The sequence below is a fragment of the Sinohyriopsis cumingii genome, chromosome 5 (genome assembly GCF_028554795.1).
Source record: "Sinohyriopsis cumingii isolate HCF-2022 chromosome 5, ASM2855479v2, whole genome shotgun sequence".
Taxonomy (NCBI): Eukaryota; Metazoa; Mollusca; class Bivalvia; order Unionida; family Unionidae; genus Sinohyriopsis; species Sinohyriopsis cumingii.
The window spans coordinates 122,951,471-122,963,866 of NC_142965.1; positions in this window are offsets into that span (position 1 = coordinate 122,951,471).

Consider the following 12,396-nt stretch of genomic DNA (forward strand, 5'->3'; position numbering starts at 1 on the left):
AGCTCACCACCTAAGAAGGAGGGTTTCACATTCCACCCCTCTTTATCATTGCGCCACCCGACGAACTGGAAAGGTCCCGTACTTTCACCTGAGCCAAGATGGGGTATCGTGAAAGGCGAGGCTTGGCCACTTGGATCCCCCTCCTCACCACTAGAAATATATTCACCACTGACATCGTCATCGACACCGCCATCGTCATCGCCATCGCCACCTCCACAAGAACCAAAGACAGGAAGCGGATATACCATTTGCCCTGACAGCGTTGTCAACGACGTGTCCCGCCTCGAAGTATTAATCGGAGGAAAACGAGCCGGAAATAACTCTCGTGAAATAATCAACGAGGCCTCAGATATTTGTCAGCGATTATTCCGTGGTGGTATCATCAACTCTCACATTTATAAGGAGTTCGTTGATGAACTCATCGATTAAAACAACACAATTGAAATAACATGATTGTTCACAAGCATCAGCGCAGACCTAAACAGGTCCGCATAGTAAACTCTCGATTGCCTGTATACAAATATATCCACGGCAATGGATTCGGCGATATCATTGGAAGTCTCGTTACGCGAGTAATACCTAAAATCGGACCCACGGTCAAGCAATTCGCATCAAAAGCAATAGGAAAGATCGGCGAGACTGTCATTTCTGGTATCGGTAATTTGGCCAGCAAAGGCTTCAATGCTGTCAAAAGTAAAATATTAAATTTAACGCGTAAAAAACAACCCGTCAAATTACCTAGCACCAGTGAAATGCCACCCGAAATCAGCAAAGCCATAAACGACGCAGCAAATAAAAAAATAAATGATCTCGCAAAGGAAGTTGCTAACGCAAATCTAGCAAATGAAGTTGCAAATACAAGCTTCATTTCAGGCAGTGGTCTTCGTTTTAGATGATATTCTTAATAATAAATGTTCGCACAAGTGTCAAACGAAGTGTTCGACATGGACGAGCCTGTAGGTAGAGATATATCCGTGCGAGATTTCCAGTATTTTTCGTATATTGCAGTTGAACCAAATACACCTAATCGCTTGGAAATTCAAGTCCACGATACAACAAGATATTTTCTTCCATCTGAGGCATATATCGAAGTTATTGGGGAAGTTGTTAAAACGGATGGTACCAATTATGGGGCAGATTTTAGAGTGGGATTCGTCAATAACGGTATTATGGCATTATTCAAGAGTGCCACTTACATGATTGACGGAAGAGAGATTGAGTCAATTACCAATGATATTGACTTAGCAACGACGATAATAGGCCTAGCGAGATACTCGGATGATTTTACTAGATCAGCTGGCCCTAGTATGATGTTTGCCAAGGATAATACTAATCGTCCTGAAAGTAGGCCGTTCCTTGTCAGACAACCCAACAATCGCGCCAATCCTGCTGTTCCCAATAATGATGTCGAAGATATGATCATTAAATCTTATCCTGATTATAATCTCGGATTTACCACGCGAAAGTCCATGCTATCACCAGGTAACAGAAGATTCGCTTGTGCTATCCCATTATCTCATATATTCGGATTTTGCAGGCATTTCAGGAAAATTATCTACGGAGCAAAACACACCGTTACGTTTGTCAGAAAGGAAAATAGCAACGATGCTATCTGGCGAGAAGGTGCCGTCGATTACGCTACCGGCGTGATAGGTCCCAATGATGCCGCGAATAATAACGGCATAGTAAGATTACTAAAATTTACCTTGTGGATGCCAGCGATAACTCCATCAATAATCGAGGAAGAAAAATTATTATCATTCATGAACCAAGGCGGTAAATCTGTCATGTCATGGCTGACAACAACAACATATTCCACAACTACCAATATTAATGGTGATTTTACCTGGCGTATTGCATCGCAGCAAGGTACCTCTGCACCTAGGCATATCTTTATCGCGTTTTTGCGTACCAATAGATATCATCAATTATACAGTCATATGATATTTGATCACATTGAAGCGACAAACGTGTCGTTGAGAGTAAATGGCCAACAAGAACCATCCGAGGAAATATCAATTGATTTTGAAAATCATTCGACGGCTCGTGCGTATCATCGCTTGCTAAGTTTCATGGGTCGCGATCAAAATATCGATACGGGATTGCAAATATCACAGCTAGATTTTAATACTCACTATCCTATCTATTACTTTTCCCTGGAACATCTCGATTTGGTAAAACAATCTGTCGTTGATATCCATTTCAAAGCCAGAATTAACACAGGTGGAATTAATCACAAAGTGATCGCGGTTATTCTCAGCGATAGAACAATGATCTTGGAGGGAATCAGTGGTAGAATGAGAATTATAGACGCTCCTGTCGAGAAAATGTGACAAAATCAAATATTTCTAAATTTAGATTAAGCGATTATTAATATGACTTACGAACACGTCAGTGTAACTCTGACCCCGGGTCAGATGAAAAAGCTCCAAACAGCAACAGCAAAGCGATGCGGTATGAAATTAACCCTGAAAAATGATCAAATTCAGGGTGGACCTAACAAACTATCGCTAACCAAGAGTCAACGTGAACGTTTCTCCAAGGCCAAATCAGCAAATTCCGGCGTTCATGTGAGTCTTTCCATAGGCGCCATCAGAGACATGGTCAAAACGGGCGGCATTTTCCCTCTATTTGTCGCTCTTCCAGGGCTGCTAGCTGGGGCTCTTCCGGCAATTGCAAAAGCGGTAGGATTAGGCGCGCTTGGAGGTGTAGGTTCCAAAATAGCACAAAAAGTGATGGGAGGGCGATACGGTAAAAAAAAGGGAAACGGCCTTTACCTAAGACGACCCCCGTACGGATCCGGCCTTTACCTAAGACGACCCCCGTACGGATCCGGTCTGAATTTAGGTTACCAGCCTCAAATTTAGATTTACTCAGCGAAGTAAAAAATAAAAAAAAAAATTTTTCAGAGGCGTATTTATGCGGGATCAACTACCAGAAAAACCAAACCCCACCGAGACAGGAATAATAAATCTCGATTCAAATACCGGCCCTGGCACACACTGGGTCGCCTACGCGATTAATCCTCGCGAAGTTGTTTATTTTGACTCGTACGGATTAGCACCACCGAAGGAATTTATCAGTTACGTGTCTTCGTTGAATATTCCAATTTGGTATTCGACACTTCCGATGCAGACGTTAATGGATCCACCGATATGCGGCCCTGAATCAATTAACGTCCTCGACGCAATTTCAAAATCATCCGGTCCGTATCATAAAATTGTATTTGAATATGCCATAGATAAATATCATGGTTGATATTTACGGTAGATCGCTCTTTAGGAAGGAAAAAGCAGAAGTGACTGACGTCGATCTATCAAAATTCGCAACCAGGGATGATATTAACAATCTTCTATCGCTGTCAGAAGTAGATCCTGGCGAAGTTGCTATTTTTCAAGCCGCGAAGGAAGATTACAAACCAGCAACGTCAAAATAGCTGATATAATCAAGCGAGACGAATATAATGATCACATCAGTCAATTTACTCGCCAATCGGAGATGGTATTAAAATCTATCGCTGATATTACCGATATCATCGCGGAGTTTCCCCCAAAGGCGGATATCGTGGATATAAAACAAAAAAATAGCGAGCTATCAGCGGCGTTGCTCCTAAAGGCTGATAAGACATTACACGACGATCTTCAGGACAGAATGACAAAAAGACTTAACAGGCTAAATAACGATCTTAAAAAACTCGACGATACCTTAACTAAATTTAGTAAAAAAATCGAGGAAGATATAAAAACATCCGTCGATAATATCTCCACCGCCGCAGACGAGCTTGCAAAGAAAAAAGCCGATCAAACATCGCACGATGAACTTAGCGAGAGAGTAAGAAAAATCAGCGAAGATATTACTAAAATTTTCACCGATGTTACCGAAATAAATACCGCGATGGGTCAGAAAAGCGATCAAGCATCGCACGACGATCTTAGCGAGAAAACAAAAAAAATCAACGAGGATATTGCTAAAATCAACGATGAAATTTCCAAGACGCGTGAATTAGCGCGTCAAAAATTCGATACATCAGTGTATGACGGAGAAATTCGAGACTTAAATGCGAAACTTCTTGACGCAACTACAAAAATTGACGATATTAGCACAAAAATATCATCAGCGAATCTTAAAAAATTAGCGCGTATTTCGATACCAGCGGAGATAGAAACAAAAAATCTTCCCTGCCATGTACCATTTGTGTTAAAAACACACAAAGGTATATGGACACCCGAGAATAACACATTTAGCTTTACCGCGCCAATTAATGGAGTATATCGAATATTTTTTCTCTCCGTGATAAAATTCAAGATAATAACCGGAGTTTATAATATCTACGACGAATTTTTAAATATTTTGATACTTACAGATTACCCGGAAACATTTACGCTAGAACCACCAGATAGAACCACGACAGAACCAACCAATTATGTTGTAATTATCGAATATTTATCCGGAACATACCACACAATTGGTTAGATAAATAACTAATAAATGACCGCATCGGACTACCGATACAATCAGGCGCGTTCATGGCAGGATTCGCTAAAAAAGCTCCTCGACGAGTATCAGATTAAAATAAAAAAATATCAACGCAGATTAATTGCCATCGATGTTGCTGTGTACGCGGTAAGTGCAATAGTCGCCGGTGCGGGAATAATCTTATCTGCGGTGACAACAATCGCGCCGATCGCAGCAACGATAATAATATCATCGACAACGACAATCGCTGGTGTTCTCAATATCATCGCGAAAAAAATATCATCATGCACGAATGAGAAATTATCCCTGTACACGAGTAAATTATCCCAGGTCAACGGCGCGTATTCAAAATTATCGTCGCTGCTTTCTGAGAGTCTCAACGATGGCGTTATATCCGATCTAGAATTTTCTTCGATGATAAGTATTTACTCCGAGATTGAACAAATGAATATCAATAATGTCCGAACTAGCCCAAAATCGTGACAAACACGACTCCGCTGACAACAACACTGATATCGGCAAGCTCAACCAGGCCAGAATTTAGTATCGATTTTCCAATACTAATCAGCGTCAAGGAAATTGCGCTGTCACAGTTACGCGTCTATAACAGCTGGCCCAATGTTAGATCGAAATCATTTGGTAGATTATCATCGAATAATTCGCTTGTTTTTGCCAATAAAAACCGCCCCGATGGAACTCCCGATTGGATCGTCGTTGGCATACCAACAGGCAGTTACGAAATTGAGCAACTAGGTAAGGAATTTACCAGTAGAATATCAAATATAACCGGCGATGCTACTCCAGGAATAAAAATATCCTCGCACGATCCAACGTTGTCGTCGATAATCGAAGTAAAATCGCCATATATCGTTGATATTTACCAGTCATCGATTAGGACAGTTCTAGGTTGGCCCGAAATCGCACCTCTGGCAAAACCAGAAAAACCAGATTTTATTATTCCAGGTTGGCACGAGGAAGCTCCTCCAGAGCTACCGGAGCCAAAAAAATCAGATTTTACCACCGACGAAGGATGGTACGGAGATAACAAACACAAGCCTCTGATCGGTAGCGCCATCAACCTCATGAATAACCACAAATTTAACCTGGTAATGTTCGCTTTTACTTTTATTAACGAAAGAATTCTCTCGTGGTTGCCTCTTCCTAAAATTCCCCCCGGTGTGAAAATCTTCGACGCTACCAACATTAACAGGATAATAGCCCCCATAGACGGTATCTTGGTAAGAAGAACCCTCGACGAATTTATTCAAGAACATAAAATACAATTAAATTTATTGCGGGAATCATTTCATGAATGCATCTTAAATAAATCAGGTTCATGTAGCGAAATTATCGAACGCGTGAAGATTTTAAATCAACTCGTGAATGATATTGAATATTATCACGACATGTTCATTCGGGCGATAATCGACGATATATCAATTGCCGATTATGTTCTTCCTATTTGCAAATTCGAGTTGATCAGAAATTCAGGAGAAAAACAAAAATTCATGAGAGTATTTGAATTAACCGAGGAAACGCTACCAAATTTCAAATTTCCCGGTTATAACGTCGATGAAATGAGAAAATCCGTCACTGATACCATCGATGATTTATTTCCGAAATTACATGCCGCGTGGACTAAAAAAATACAATCAGAATCGATTCTCAAACATAATAATGATCCTGCCGGGCAAGGGCGGCATATCTCGCCAGGTATCGTCAATATAACGGAGGTTATCGCGATTTATCTTCACGCGGATGTCGTTGAAAACAGCTACAACGTGGATTCGTCTGTGTCAGAGCAGGCACAGCAGGGATTTATCTTATATTCGTTTTCACCTAGCGCATCTCCGGGTTTTTTGATAATAAAAGAGCCAGTAAATCCGTTTTATCTGCGATGTCATAATCGATTATTATCGAGGATAAATTTCAAACTAACGGATCAAAATGGACATTTGCTTGATATACGCGGAGAAACATTGAGTATCAACTTGCTGGTGAGATCGTGAGAATCGTAGATTTTCGAATCTGTCCACGGAAAAAAACAGGCCAAAAAAATAAATAAAAACCAGGGAAAATTTCAAAATTAATATATTTTTTTATTTTTTGTTTTTTTTTGTGATAAAATCTTCAAGATTCGGGAATCGAGGATTCCTTGACTTTTTCATCGACAAGCTTTTTCAGCTGCCTGATACGCGAGCTTGTAATTTTTCTCGATTCGTATTCGTCTGACAATTTCGATCTGGTTTTTTCTACTAGCGTCGATAATTTAACAAAATCCTCGATTTGATCATCGCTGACAGTCGCAAGTGATTGGTACATGGCAATTTGGATCTTTTTTATTAATTTGTACTCTGACGGCAGTGTGTATCTGTACTCGAGCTTTCCCTGAACAATCGTCTCAAATTTGGACCGGATTTTACCCGCGTCCAACTCTGAGGATAAATTTATATTTTTCTTTTTCAGGTCATCGATGGCTTCGATGATGTTACTTATATTTTCTTCGTCCATTATACAAATTTGTAATATTCAATTAATTTTTAGAAAATATTGAGATTTTTAATCAGATATTATCGGAATATAATAAAATTCGATCCACTCGCCAAATAGATATGAGAATGTCGCGTTGATTATTTTTTCTGTTGCACGTTGCACCGATGCTGGATTAATACTAAAATATTTTGCAGCGGCGTTTATCGACTCAAATGCAAGCTCCTCGCCTGTTTCTCGATTTACCGATTTAACTGCCTTAGATGGTCGCCGTACGCCACCGGCATTGCCGGATCTGCAATTTTCACTTTGAGTTACTTCTCGAAGGTTAGATAGTTTGTTGTTAAGTTTATTTCCATCGATATGATCGATAACGAGACCGATTTCTATTGGTCCGTTGAAACATTCGAATACAAACTTATGACAAAAATAACTTGCGCATCTTCGTTTTTTGTTTTTGTTGATGGTAAAAACAAGATAACCTGAATTACAAACCTTACCGACCCGATTCTTTGTTCTAATATTTCTAACGATACCATCCGATGACGCCTCGTATCCCTCGATGATTGGATGAGATCTGAACTCGCATGTCATTGTTGTTGGAGGAATCGTTGATTTCAAGTTCATTATATAATAATTATATGTCTAAATCGTATTTGCCTTGAATCGATTAATATAATCTTCTTCGCATGTTATAACCGACGAGGATCTTTTTTCGTAATATCTCCGTAATTCTCGATAATTTTTCCCTCCACAGGACAAACACAACCGTGTCTTTCCTCGAGTGCCAACTTGGCAAACTAAACATCGCTGTGGTCCTTTACTGCCACGTCGAATTGCATATATATGAGCGCCGCAATAATCGCCTCTGCAGGATTTATCACAGAAATTTGTTGAACCGATTAGTATCCATTTGCAATGCATTATTATAATTTAAACATTTGTCTAAAATATAATCATGGATGTATTTGATCTTGATGAGGCAGAATATATTATACCTGAAGTTGATCGGGCCAAGAGAGAATTTTTCGACGATGGAGCGATTCACACTTGGTCGACTTGGAAAACTAACTCTGTTGATGCTACGATGAATCTGGAGCGTGCTAAGAAAATAATCGAGCATATAAAAACCGAACACAAAGAAGAACGATTTATCTTTGGAATAAAATTTATCGCACAAATGCCCGACGATACTTGGATTATTCGTGATAAACGAGATCCAGTGCGTGGCGGTAAGAAAAATGTTATTCTTGATAAAAACTCTAAGCACGGATTGTTACTGGGGATCGATGGCCCCTATTACGCTAGGGCATATCCATCTAGTGCAGTTGTTTATGGAATTTATCGGCTAAATAATAATCCGGATGTGAAAAGTCTACCCGCGATGAAAGAATCACCGATGATAAACTGCGTGGCTGAGCGAGTCATCGAGCACATGAAAAACGCTCGACGTGGATCTGGTTTGACCCAGTTGAGGTTGGATAAAATTAATTCATGGGCAAAGACAGTTGCTGATGGTGCATCAGTGGATGATGTGGCTGCGTTGAGTAAGAAACTTAAGTTTCCTATCACGGTGAAAACGCTATCGGGAGAAATATTATACTCGTCGCCGTATAAATCTCGAGGAGCACCAATCGAGATTGTCGATCACAATTCACATGCGGGATCGTATTGTTAAATTTTATCCCGTGGAAAATTCTGCGACGGACAATTCCGATGCCATGTTCAGATATATCAAAATATTAGCCGCGTCTGATCCAATATCAATTTGGTTATTCTCGAGCGAAGAAAAATACGATCAGTTTATCTTGCCACGCGGAGATATTTACCGTGATGAAATATTACATGAATCGATGAGAAATCTCGCTGTGAAATATTCGTCAAATCCCGATCAGTTACTAACGAACTGCTTTACGGTTCCGTCTGTTGCTGCTCACGCTGCCAGAGAGAGAAACTCGTGGAAACCTACGAGGAATGAATATCTCGCTGATATTCAACTTAGCTGTATCGAATACGGCCATGGCGGATTGTGGAATACCAAATATTATTTCGAAGATATGATCTCCGTTGACATGAGCGCGTGTTATCCTGGAAGTTTCCTCGGATATGGCGATTGTGCGGATTATTTTGCTAAATTCGGCCATCCCACCAGCGAGATGACAAGAGTGGCAATTAACGGGCCGTTACCTGATTTTGCCATAACCGGATTCGCTTGTGTTACGTCATTCGAGTTTGCTGAAAATTTGCATAAAATTTGCTATATTTGGTTTGGTAGGCATTTATCTCAGCGCAAATGGGTTCCTACGGTGTTGTTGAGATATATGCTAGATTCGTCGATGCTAGTATCGTTGACAGTGAGCGAGGCGATTATATCGTATAGGAAACAAACTAAGGTGTGGCTGCCGACGGATTGTGACAACGCGAAAGATATCGGAAGAAAAATAATTGGCAAATTTACTCAAGGAGGATCCGTTGATCATAAACATCGACACGCTAGGTTGTTTATCAATGACGCCGAGATGGATTTTACTATCGCCGATACGGTATCGCGAGGAATATTCTGCAACAGAGAGAATATTATCATTGACGGAGCGAAGTTAGGTACCGTGATTAGTTACCTTGATGGAGAATCAGCGCAGTATACGCATTTACGATCGTCGATGCTCGCTTATGTGAGCATAAATTTACTGTCAATGATAAATAAATTTTCTGATATCGCGGTAAGAGTTGCAACGGACTCGTTTTATATCGATAAAAAATACCAGTGCAGGCTGGAAAATTTAATCACCGATGGTAGCTCTTGGGGAACGTGGAGGATAAAAAACGAGGATATTCTAGATTATTGTGAAGACGCCGATGTCGAAGATTGCGATAAATTTCATCGAGATAAATTTGAGGAAATATCGACAGCCGCATCTGCATTTGACCCAATTTCACGCGGCAAATTCGTCTACATGAATGGTCCTGGTGGTAGCGGTAAAACAACGCGAGCAATAAATTTATTTGCAAATTCTGACATGATTGTGTTGACTCCGACACATAGATTAGCGCGAGAAATAAAGCAGCGCGGGATTAATTCTTGCACGTATCACAGTTATTTCAAGTACAGCGGTGGATCATGGGATTCGGCTCGCATGGGAAATAAATATATCAACAAGATCATAATATTTGATGAAATTTGCACGGTGAATCTAGATACGCTAAAATCAATCTTGACCTGGCTGGAGGGGAAAAATACCGCCGTGGTAATGTGCGGAGATCACGGTCAGCCTGATCCGATTGATGGCGAACCTCCTCATGAGTGGCTCAGAAACTTCGTTGACTATTACGAGGAAATCGACGTCGATTATAGATCGACGGATATTTTACTGACCGAATTTAAGAAATTAATTCGATTACAACCGAATAAGATTCAATGTGACGTAATGAGAAGAATAATCGACGAGACTCCGATGGATAATTTTTTAAATTTGTGGCGTCCCGATCATCTGATTGTTGCTAGTAGGAAAATTGTTCGTGATACTATCCAGGAAATGTTATTCAAGTTGCACTGTGAGAAATTTCCAACGTTGCAGGTACCATTATGCTACAGACCCACTGATACTAGGAAACAAAATATTAGTGTTACTTTGCCCTGCGGAGAGGAAAAGACCTTGGTCTTGAATGATATTATCTTCGTTGATATTAATCTTGTTAATGACGCGATAAACGCAGAAAAATCGCCATGGAAACTTGGATACGCAACAACGATACACTCATCGCAGGGATTGACCGTGCATGGCCAAGTTTGGATCGTCGACGATAGAATTTCCTGGTCAAATTTAGTGTATTTGGCCGTGTCGAGAGTAAGAAAATTATCTCAACTAGGTAGAATTCGAATAAATCACATAAGTGACGCTGGCGGTAGTTGAGTATCTTCGGGTACTATTTGTAATTCTTCTTTGGTAAATCCGCGTTGTGGCGCTAACGAATCTAGAATATAAATTGCTGGTCTTCCCGATGATCTTGTTACGGCTGATATTTTGTGTGTTGTGACGCTCCAGTTTGGATCGGTTGCTCTTTTTCTTCCTCCTTCAGCCTCGCCTTCTTTATATAAATATCTGACTGTGACACTACCTAGTACAGGCTGAATTGTAGAATCTCGCTTTAGGGGTATATTCGATTTTGTAATTGCAATTGCGGGCTTCATCGATATTGTTCGAGTTGTCTCGTTATTTAGTGCGTTAATTACATGGGGCAATCTTGATACCCAATCGTGAGATCGATTATCCTGAATAAACTCACGCGCGTACTGATATCCGAATAATCTTTCCGCGAGCGTTTTGTTGAATCTTTCGACGATAGCTTGATTGTGATGAACACCTACAATACCGCGACGGATTTTAACATTATTCTTTTTCATCAGTGAAGTAACCGCACCGAGAAATTCTCGGCCAGGATCAACCTGAAGAAGATTTGGCCATGTCAACGGGGATCGTGAATAAATTTCGCTAAACGCCTTAGCGATCTCCGTTGCTGTTTTATTCGATAATGGCTCGGCTTCTTTATACCTGCTAGCGATATCAACGACTGTCAGGACGTATTTATATGTGACTCCGTCGACGGTATCGTAAGGAAGAAACATTAAATCAGCCTGATGGACTTCATTAGGGACACTGACGGTGAAACTTGCATATGGTATTTTCTTAGGTGGGGGAAGATATATTTGCCAGATTGCCTGTTTCGATAACCACGATTCAGCGGTGGATTGTTTTACTTTAGCGGCTTTAGCGAGTTTGGCAATTGCTGATTTTCCTCGCCAAAATCCTCGCGGAGAATAATATATCTGCTCCATTATTATTTACCAGCACCGAATACTAATTTACCTTTCATTGCGCCTTTTATCAACCAAGTTGCCAATTTTTCTTTGAAACTTTTGTCAGGAATCGCGTTTAGTGCGTGAATTAGCCTGATATCAGCGAGATGCCTTTGTTGTAAATCCCCGCTGCGATACGCGAGATCGTGGTAGTAACAAGCGCTATCGATGGCGTTTACCGGATCTTCACCTTGCTTTGGTTGGTTATTATCATCGAGTCTGATATCAAGCCTCGTTCCAGGTCCGCAGTAATTGTATCCTGGTAGATGCTTCTCTCCGGGATATTTCGCCCAGGGCAGCCCAGGTAGATTTTTCAGGGAGGCGGCGATATCTCCTCCGGTTCTATTTTTTTTTTTTACAAATTTAAACTTGCGTGTCCTGCAAACTTCGCATTCCCCCTTGATTGCGTTCCTGTTGTTGCGTGTGACGATTTCGATTGGATTTAACGTAGCTGTGTGAGTGCGACACTTAACACAATATAGATCCATGTATTCTAGTAACATGAATGTAATTGATTTTTCCGCCACGAAGCGACGCGAGCAAGTAAAACATCACGCGGTATTACCAAATTCGAT